We start from the raw sequence: 9,357 nt of genomic DNA on the forward strand, positions 1-9,357 counted from the left end.
CCTCTCACAACTACTGCATGCTCTTCGAATTTCACCCTTCCTCCACCTCCGGGTGTGGCTTGTTCACACGAAAACTGGGAAGGCAAAGCTTCTGCCTGCCTGGCACGTTTGGCTTGCTCGTTGTTATAAAAACGTAATTCTTTCATGGTTGGCTTGAAAATACAAAAACGCAGGAGAAGGTCACAGGGGCAATTACATACTGGAGAAAATTAGTCTTAATCCCTAGCTAATTAACACAGCACCACCAACCCCACCCCCTCCCCGTGTGGTGACACCTAACGTTTAAGTTCACAGTTTCCCAACTTAATTTACATCGAGATGTCTGTGACACGTCCACGGACCAAGCAACTCTATACTATCTTAATTTTGCAATGAAATTCCTCCATATACCCTCACAACCCACAAACATAACGTGCTCCCCCCCCCGCCTACCACTTATCGAATCACACCTAATTAGCTGATGAAATAAATTAGGAGGGGCTGTGGGAAGCGAGCCAGAGCAAACTTACCTATTCTCCTTAACATTCTACACCCTTTAAACAGAATTAAAATATTTGCAAAACTCTTGTTTCCACACTCTTAACTCCTTAGCGGTGGGTAGAAAATATCAGAAGCCACACAACTCTACTATAAGAGACAAAACCTTAACCAAACTTCGTAACGTTTGTGCAACCCCCCCTTCGAAACATTGCATTCCCCGATGAATGCCACAATACCCAACGTTGCCTTCGGAGCCGTCCCAATTTACCTGTTCCAAATTTCTGCGAGCCGTGCCTCTACTGTACAGGTTTGTGACATGGATCAGGTGGATCTTCCCTCACACACTCATACATAAACCCAATATCAATCATTCATTCATTCATTCCATACCTGCAAGACCATGACTTAAATGTTATTACACACATGTGTGATCCACAACTAGGCCAGGAGGAGGTACCATACAGCAAAAATGGTAGTGGCACTTCCGGTTGTGGTGCCCACAGTCTAAAAACAAGTCGCCTGACTTATGACTTCTTCCCCCCCCCCCCACCTTACCTTCAACTATTCGGTTCCTGACAGCCAAACAGCTCTTTGGCTGTTCGCCTCACCAGGGAGGATCTCGACATCATCCAGGCTCTCTTGGCCTCATACGGGTCGCTCGGGGTCTCCTTACCGCTGGTCACCCAACCAAACCTCCCCTCTGACAGGTCCCCAATTTACAGACACTACCAGCTGCCAGAGCCAAATTACCCTGGGGGGGGGGGGTGCAGTCACCGCTCCTCCAGAACTTGATCCATTCCTGCGGACCCACATATCTTCCCCACCCACACAATCCAACGTCTCATTTCCTCCCCTGTTGCCATTCATTGCTCAAACAATGCAATGCAAAATGGTGATCGTGTTCCCACACTGCCATCGCCTGCTTATATGTTATAATCTGCATTAACCCTCATCGGAATGGAGACATGCAAATCGCCAGAGGTGGGTTCAGGTGGGGGAATCATCGAGAGAAATGGTCATTCCATTACCATGCATCATCTTGGATAGGATAAACCTCCAAACACTTCACTAGAAACTGTGCCAAGATCTGGACTCTGAACATGAAACTCGACTGTTCTACACACAGGTTCGCTGGCCGTCCAGAGGTCATGTTTTTCACCGAGTCTTTGAGCTCAGAGATGAGATGCTGCTATTCCTTGACATTCAAGGGAAGAAGGATTTGCTATCTGAATGGGATCAGCCAGAATGGAATGCGAAACGAGCCTACCTCGTTGGTATCTTTGGGCAGTTGAATGAACTAAACACCACACTACAAGGCAAAGATAAGTTGGTGATCGACTTCGCTGATAAGCTCCGGGTGTTAGTTGGGAAGCTGAAGAACTGGCATAATAAAATTGAGGCAGGAAACACGGCAATGCTAGAGCATACGACCGGTGTTGATGAAATGTGTACTGATAAGATGAGACACTTCTCAGCATCTGGCAGACCTCCAAACTGAATTTGAAAGATACTTCCCTGATACGGATACAGACATGGCAGGCATCATGCAAGATCCTTTCAATCACCAGTAATACCGATACCTGTTGACGACGACCAGACGCAGAATGAACTTGTAACTCTGAAAGGAGATTCAGGCGCAAAGCTCAAATTCCAGACAATCACTGCCAGTGTTTTGGGTAGCTATGACTGAATTGTACCCCAGACTTTTTGACATCGCTATTCGTAATTTATTAGCCAAGGAGACTGCTTAAGCAGCACCAACACTCTGCCCAGAGTATGGTCCCGATGGATAGAATGCCCCAGTATGCTGCCTTCCCTTCACCTCATGCTGCCTTCCCTTCCCCTCCCCTCATACTGCCTTCCCTTCCCCTCCCCTCATGCTGCCTTCCCTTCCCTCCTCTCATGTTGCTTTCCCTTCCCCAAACTCTCCCACCTCTCTCCCTCTCCCACACCCCTCTCTCTCCTTCCCTCTCTCCTAGTCTTCCCATCAGCAATGCGATGGGTGGTATTTTCGAGGGTATAATGTTTATTCCAAACGAAAGCCATTTTCGACTGCAAATATTTGGAAAAAAAATCGGGATAAAGGACAGTTCATACTCAAATATTCTCCCACCATGCTCCTCAATCTTTCAAAGTGTTCAGTAATGGACACTATTACTTGAAAGCATCATGTGACTGTAGCAGGTGTGAAGATGACTTGCCAATGCTCCAGAAGGAAGTGAGTGTTTATAGTTATTGAAATTGGGGGGTTTTCATGCATTGCAGCTCTTAAGAGAAGTTTTAAACAATTTTTTTTATAAATGGGCCTTCTTGTTATTTAGGTTGCTGACCGCTGTTCTCGGCTATCCTGCCAGCCCATGTTTTCTAGTCAGTGTAGTTAGTATCCTTTCATTTCATCAGGACAATTCTTTCATTTCATCTACTGGCATTCCATTAGTTTGCTATTTTTACTTTGTGTTCATTGGATCGGAAGTGCTCGCGTGTAGTTTGGTAGAGAGGGGGAGTTCCGGGGTGTAGTGCTTTCTGGGACTTCACTTTGCTTGGTGCGCCGATTATTCTGGTACTGCAATAAAACTGATTGTTCTCTTCGACATTGCCTCGATCATTAACATCAGAACATCAGAACTTTCAATGCCTCATTGTCATCGCCGTGTTCACAATGGTGGACCTGGTGGGAATTCTGTGCATGGACTGCACCGTGCCAAATTTAGTGGCGGTTTTCAACATGTTTTTGCAGCGATTGGAGCTGTATTTTTGAGTTAGGCATTATGGAGAGCAACTAGGTGCCACTGATCCTGCTTCAAGTGGGAGCGGAAGGCCTTAAACGGTACAACACATGGACATTAACAGACCAACAATGGCAACAATCTATGCATATTTTCAAGTGCTTCCAGGAACAAATGAAGCCCTCGGACAACTTCAGGATCTGTCAACTAAAGCTACGCAGCTACAACAAGAATGTTGGTGAGTCGTTGGATGCTTTTATCAGCCAGGGCAAACTACTCTCCCAGAAACGTGATATCAGCCGGGCAAACCCAAGACAAAGATGAATGTTTGTTGGAGCAGATCAATGCAAGTCTTCTTCTTCTTCTTTTGGCTGCTCCCGTTAGGGGTCGCCACAGCGGATCATCCGTCTCCATTTCGCTCTGTCCTCCACATCTTCCATTGTCACACCAACCACCTGCATGTCGCCCTCACCGCATCCATAAACTCCTCTTTGGCCTTCCTCTTCTCCTCCTACCTGGCGGCTCCATCCTCAGCATCCTTCTCCCGATATACTCCGCTTCCCTCCTGCGCACATGTCCAAACCACCTCAATCTATCCTCTCTCACTTTGTCTCCAAACCGTCCGACCTGCGCTGTCCCTCGAATACACTCATTTCTTATTCTATCCATCCTCATCGCTCCCAACGAGAATCGCAGCATCTTTAACTCTGCCACCTCCAGCTCCGCTTCCTGTCTTTTTGTCAGCTCCACCGCCTCCAAACCATACAACATAGCTGGTCTCACTACCGTCTTATATACTTTCCCCTTCGCTCTTGCAGCTACACTTCTGTCACAAATCACTCCTGCAACTCTTCTCCACCCACTCCATCCTGCCTGCACTCTCTTTTTCACTTCTCTACCACACTCTCCATTACTTTGGACAGTTGATTCCAAGTATTTAAACCCATCCACCTTCACCACCTCAACTCCTTGCAACCGCACCATACCACCACCCTCCCTCTCATTTACCCAGATGTACTCCGTCTTACTCCGACTGACTATCATTCCCCTTTTCTCCAGTGCGTACCTCCACCGCTCGAGGCTCACCTCAGCCTGCTCCCTACTCTCTCTACAGATCATGATGTCATTCGCGAACATCATACTCCATGGAGACTCCAGTCTGATCTCATCCATCAACCTGTCCATCACCATTGCAAACAGGAAAGGACCCAACGCTGATCCTTGATGCAATCCCACTTTAACCTTAAACCGGTCCGTCATTCCTACCGCACACCTCACCGCTGTCACACTGTCCTCATACATATCCTGCACGATCCTCACATACTTCTCCACCACTCCCGACTTCCTCATGCAATGCCACAACTCCTCTCTTGGCACCCTATCATAAGCTTTCTCTGAATCCACAAACACACAATGTAACTCCTTCTGGCCTTCCCTATACTTCTCCATCAACATTCTCAAAGCAAACATTGCATCAGTGGTGCTCTTTCCTGGCATAAACCCATATTGCTGCTCACAAATCATCACCTCTCCTCTCAACGTAGCTTCCACTACTCTTTCCTACAACTTCATCGTGTGGCTTAACAACTTTATCCCTCTGTAATTTCTACAGCTCTGCACATCACCCTTATTCTTGAAAATCGGAACCAGTACACTTAATCTCCACTCCTCCGGCATCCTCTCACTTTCCAAGATTTTATTAAACAATCTGGTTAACAACCCCACTGCCATCTCTCCGAAGCACTTCCATGCCTCCACTGGTATGTCATCTGGGCCAACCGACTTTCCACTCTTCATCCTCTTCATGGCAGTCCTCACTTCATCCTTACTGATCCACCCCACTTCCTGATTCACTATCTCCACTACTTCCAACTCTCTATCTCTATCTCTATCTCTATCTCTATCTCTCTCTCTCTCTCTCTCTCTCTCTCTCTCTCTCTCTCTCTCTCTCTCTCTCTGTCTCTCTCTCTCTGTCTCTGTCTCTGTCTCTGTCTCTGTCTCTGTCTCTGTCTCTGTCTCTGTCTCTGTCTCTCTCTGTCTGTCTGTCTGTCTGTCTCTCTCTCTCTCTCTCTCTCTCTTTCTCTCTCTCTCTCTCTCTCTCTCTCTCTCTCTCTCTCTCTCTCTCTCTCTCTCTCTCTCTCTCTCTGTCTCTATCTCTCTCTCTCTCTCTCTCTCTCTCTCTCTCTCTCTCTCTCTCTCTCTCTCTCTCTCTCTCTCTCTCTCTCTCTCTCTGTCTGTCTGTCTCTCTCTCTCTCTCTCTCTCTCTCTCTCTCTCTCTCTCTCTCTCTCTCTCTCTCTCTCTCTCTCTGTCTGTCTGTCTGTCTCTCTCTCTCTCTCTCTCTCTCTCTCTCTCTCTCTCTCTCTCTCTCTCTCTCTCTCTCTCTCTCTCTCTCTCTCTCTCTCTCTCTCTCTCTCTCTCTCTCTCTCTCTCTCTCTCTCTCTCTCTCTCTCTCTCTCTCTCTCTCTCTCTCTCTCTCTCTCTCTCTCTCTTTCTCTCACTCTCTGTCTCTCACTCTCTGTCTCTCACTCTCTGTCTCTCACTCTCACTCTCACTCTCTGTCTCTATCTCTATCTCTATCTCTATCTCTATCTCTATCTCTATCTCTATCTCTATCTCTATCTCTATCTCATTTTCTTCATTCATCAGCTACTCAAAGTACTCCATCCACCTTCTCAACACACTCTCCTCACTCGTCAGCACATTCCCATTTGCGTCCTTTATCACCCGAACCTGCAGCACATCCTTCCCAGCTCGGTCCCTCTTTCTTGCCAATCAGTACAAATCCTTTTCCCCTTCCTTTGTATCCAACTTCTCATACAGCTCGCCATCTGCTTTTTCCTTAGCCTTTGCCACCTCTCTCTTCGCCTTGCGCCGCCACTCCTTGTATTCCTGTCCACTTTCTTCATCTCTCTGGCTATCCCAATTCTTTTTCACCAACCCCTTCTTCCTTATACTTTTCTGTACTTCCTTGTTCCACCACCAAGTCTCCTTATCTTCCTTCCTCTGTCCAGATGTCACACCAAGTACCTTCCTAGCTATCTCCCTCACTACTTCTGCAGTAGTTGCCCAGTCATCTCACCCCTCTTTGCCACCATCCAACGCCTGTCTCACCTCCTCCCTGAATTTCACGCAACAGTCTTCCTCATTCAGCTTCCACCATCTGGTCCTTGGTTCAGCCCTCACTCTCTTCCTCAACCTCACCACCAAAATCATCCTACAAACCACCATCCGATGCTGTCTAGCTACACTCTCCCCTGCCACCACCTTACAGTCTCTAATCTCTTTCAGGTTGCATCTCCTGCTTAAGACGTAGTCCACCTGTGTGCACCTTCCTACACTCTTGTACGGCACCCTGTGCTCCTCCTTCTTCTTAAAATACGTATTTACCACAACCATTTCCATTATTTTTGCAAAATCCACCACCATCTGCTGTTCCACATTCCTCTCGTTGACACCGTATCTGCCCATCACCTCCTCATCATCTCTATTCCCTTCCCCAACATGCCCATTGAAATCTGCTCCAATCACTCTTTCATCGTTGGATACACTCTCCACCACTTCATCTATCTCACTCCAGAAATCTTCTTTATACTCCATCTTACACCTCAGTTGTGGGGCATATGCACTGATGACATTCATCATCACCCCTTCAATTTCCAACTTCACACTCATCACTCGGTATGACACTCTCCTCACCTCCAATACCCTCTTAACATAATCCTCCTTCAGGATTACCCCTACACCATTTCTCCTCCCATCCACACCATGGTAGAACAGTTTGAAACCACCTCCGAGGCTCCGAACCTTACACCCCTTCCACTTGGTCTCTTGTGCACACAGTATGTCCACCTTTCTCCTCTCCATCATATCAGCCAACTCTCGCTCTTTGCCAGTGATAGTCCCAACATTCAGAGTTCCAACTCTCACCTCCACACTTCTACCATTTCCCCTCTCCCGCTGCCTCTGGACCCGCTTTCCCCATCTCCTTCTCCTCCTTCGCCCAGCAGTAGCACAATTTCCACTGGTACCCTGCTGGCCAACAGTAATCCCGGCGTTGGTAACTCGGGCCTCGACCGATCCGGTATGGAAATCCGGTTTATGATCCGCATATTGATTTGGCACAGGTTTTACACCGGATGCCCTTCCTAAAGCAACCCTCCCCATTTATCCGGGCTTGGGACCGGCGCTGAGAGTGCACTAACTTGTGCAACCACAGTGGCTGGGTTAGCAGATCATTGCAAGTACTGTAGCCAAATTCCTGACTTCCAGAAGGAGCTTTTAACAAAAACTAAGACCTTTACTCTTCTTGATGCCTTGAAACTGTGACACACACACACACACACACACACACACACACACACACACACACACACTCTGCCATATATATTAAACAGTTGCATGCTATGGATGTCTTTTTGCAAGTGAAGTGGCAGATAACTCTGCTGTTGACCCGACATTCAGCAAATTCAAAAACTGTGGACTCTGTGTCCTTTTCTCCTGACAAGGTGGAGAGCTTCCTGTCAAACCTCGACTCAGATTCTGCAACTGGTCCAGACGGCATCAGCCCACGTGTCCTAAAAGCCTGCTCTTCTGCTCTTGCTCACCCCCTCTCTCTCCTATTCACCCTTTCATTTGCTCAAGGACATCTGCCATCTGCTTGGAAATCAGCAAACATTACTGCCCTGCATAAAACGGTGCTAAAACAGATCCCTGCAACCCCAGACCAATCAGCCTTCTCCCAATCACCAGCAATGTTATGGAGTGCATCATTGCTTCAGACATTAAATCCTTCCTCTTCTCCAATGGCTTGATTCCCGATCATCAATTTGGTTTCAGACCAGGTCACTCTTTCCTGGATATGCTGCTTCTGCTCTCCCAACAATGGATGGAGGTCCTCAATGCCAGACAGGAAATCAGAGCCATCTCACTAGACATGTGGCGTGCCTTCGATATGGTCTGGCATCCTGCCCTGCTCATCAAACTCTCTTCCTATGATATCCAAGGCCATCTCCACCCATGCCTCGCAAACTTCCTCTCCAATCGCAGCCAACAGGTCAGGTCAGGTATGGGAGCATGCGCCAGAGCAGCGTGTTGCTGCGTCCACTTTCCGCCGGTACTCCAGGGGCCTCCATCTGGCCATCCCCCAGGCAGATGCCTGGCCCATCCCAATCTCCTTGAGATGCCGATAAACCCGCTGCAACCATGAGGCACGTGGTCGGCCCATTGGCCTCCTCCACTCACGAGACTCCCTCACTGAGAGAATCTGGTGAATAGGATCAGCGTCAGAAAAACGAGCCACATGTCCATACAGCCGCAGCTGATGCTTACGGACTATGCAGGTAACAAATCTCATTTGAGTCTCTCTCAGCAACCACTCATTGGACAGAAAGTCTGACCAGCGATAGCCAAGATTCTCTGAAGAGACTTGGTACCAAAGGAATTAAGTCTCCGTCTCAGATCCTTGGTCAGAGTCCAAGACTCGCATCCACAGAACAAGACTGGAAGTACCAAGGACCTGAAGATTCAAATTTTCATCCTCCCGCACAGGTACCGGCAGCGCCACACCCCATGATCCAGTGAATCCATGACTCCCCAGGTCCGAACCAGACGTCTATTGACCTCTGACTCACAGCCAGCAGAGACATGATTATCACTGCCAAGTTAAGTGAATCTCTCCACGAACTCAACATCCTCACCACAAACAGGCACAGAGAGGACAGCAGGCACAGACTTGTGCCTGTGCCTGCAGCCAACGTGTGGCCCTAAATGGAGTTCTTTCATCCCCTCTTCCTGTCCAGACTGGAGTTCCTCAAGGCAGCATTCTGGGCCCTGTTCTTTTTCTGGTTTTCATCAAAGATTTCTCTGACTCTCTGTAAAATCCTCTATTTCTCTTTGCCGACGACTCCACCCTCTGCCGTACCATCTGTCATCCCTCAGACCGGCAAGCAGCAGCTTCTTCGCTCACTGCAGATCTGGATAAAATCACAAACTGGTCCAACACGTGGAACATGTCTTTCAATCCGGACAAATCTCACACTCTCACTATGTCTCTCTGAAAGGACCGTTTAGAAAACCCCCCCATTCACTTTCTCAACAATCCTCTGGAAGAAGTCCTTTCTTTCAAGCTTCTGGGTCTCACTATCTGCTGTG

Source organism: Eptatretus burgeri, chromosome 7 (assembly GCF_056783735.1).
Source record: "Eptatretus burgeri isolate ZD-2024b chromosome 7, Ebu_testis_v1, whole genome shotgun sequence".
Classification (NCBI taxonomy): Eukaryota; Metazoa; Chordata; class Myxini; order Myxiniformes; family Myxinidae; genus Eptatretus; species Eptatretus burgeri.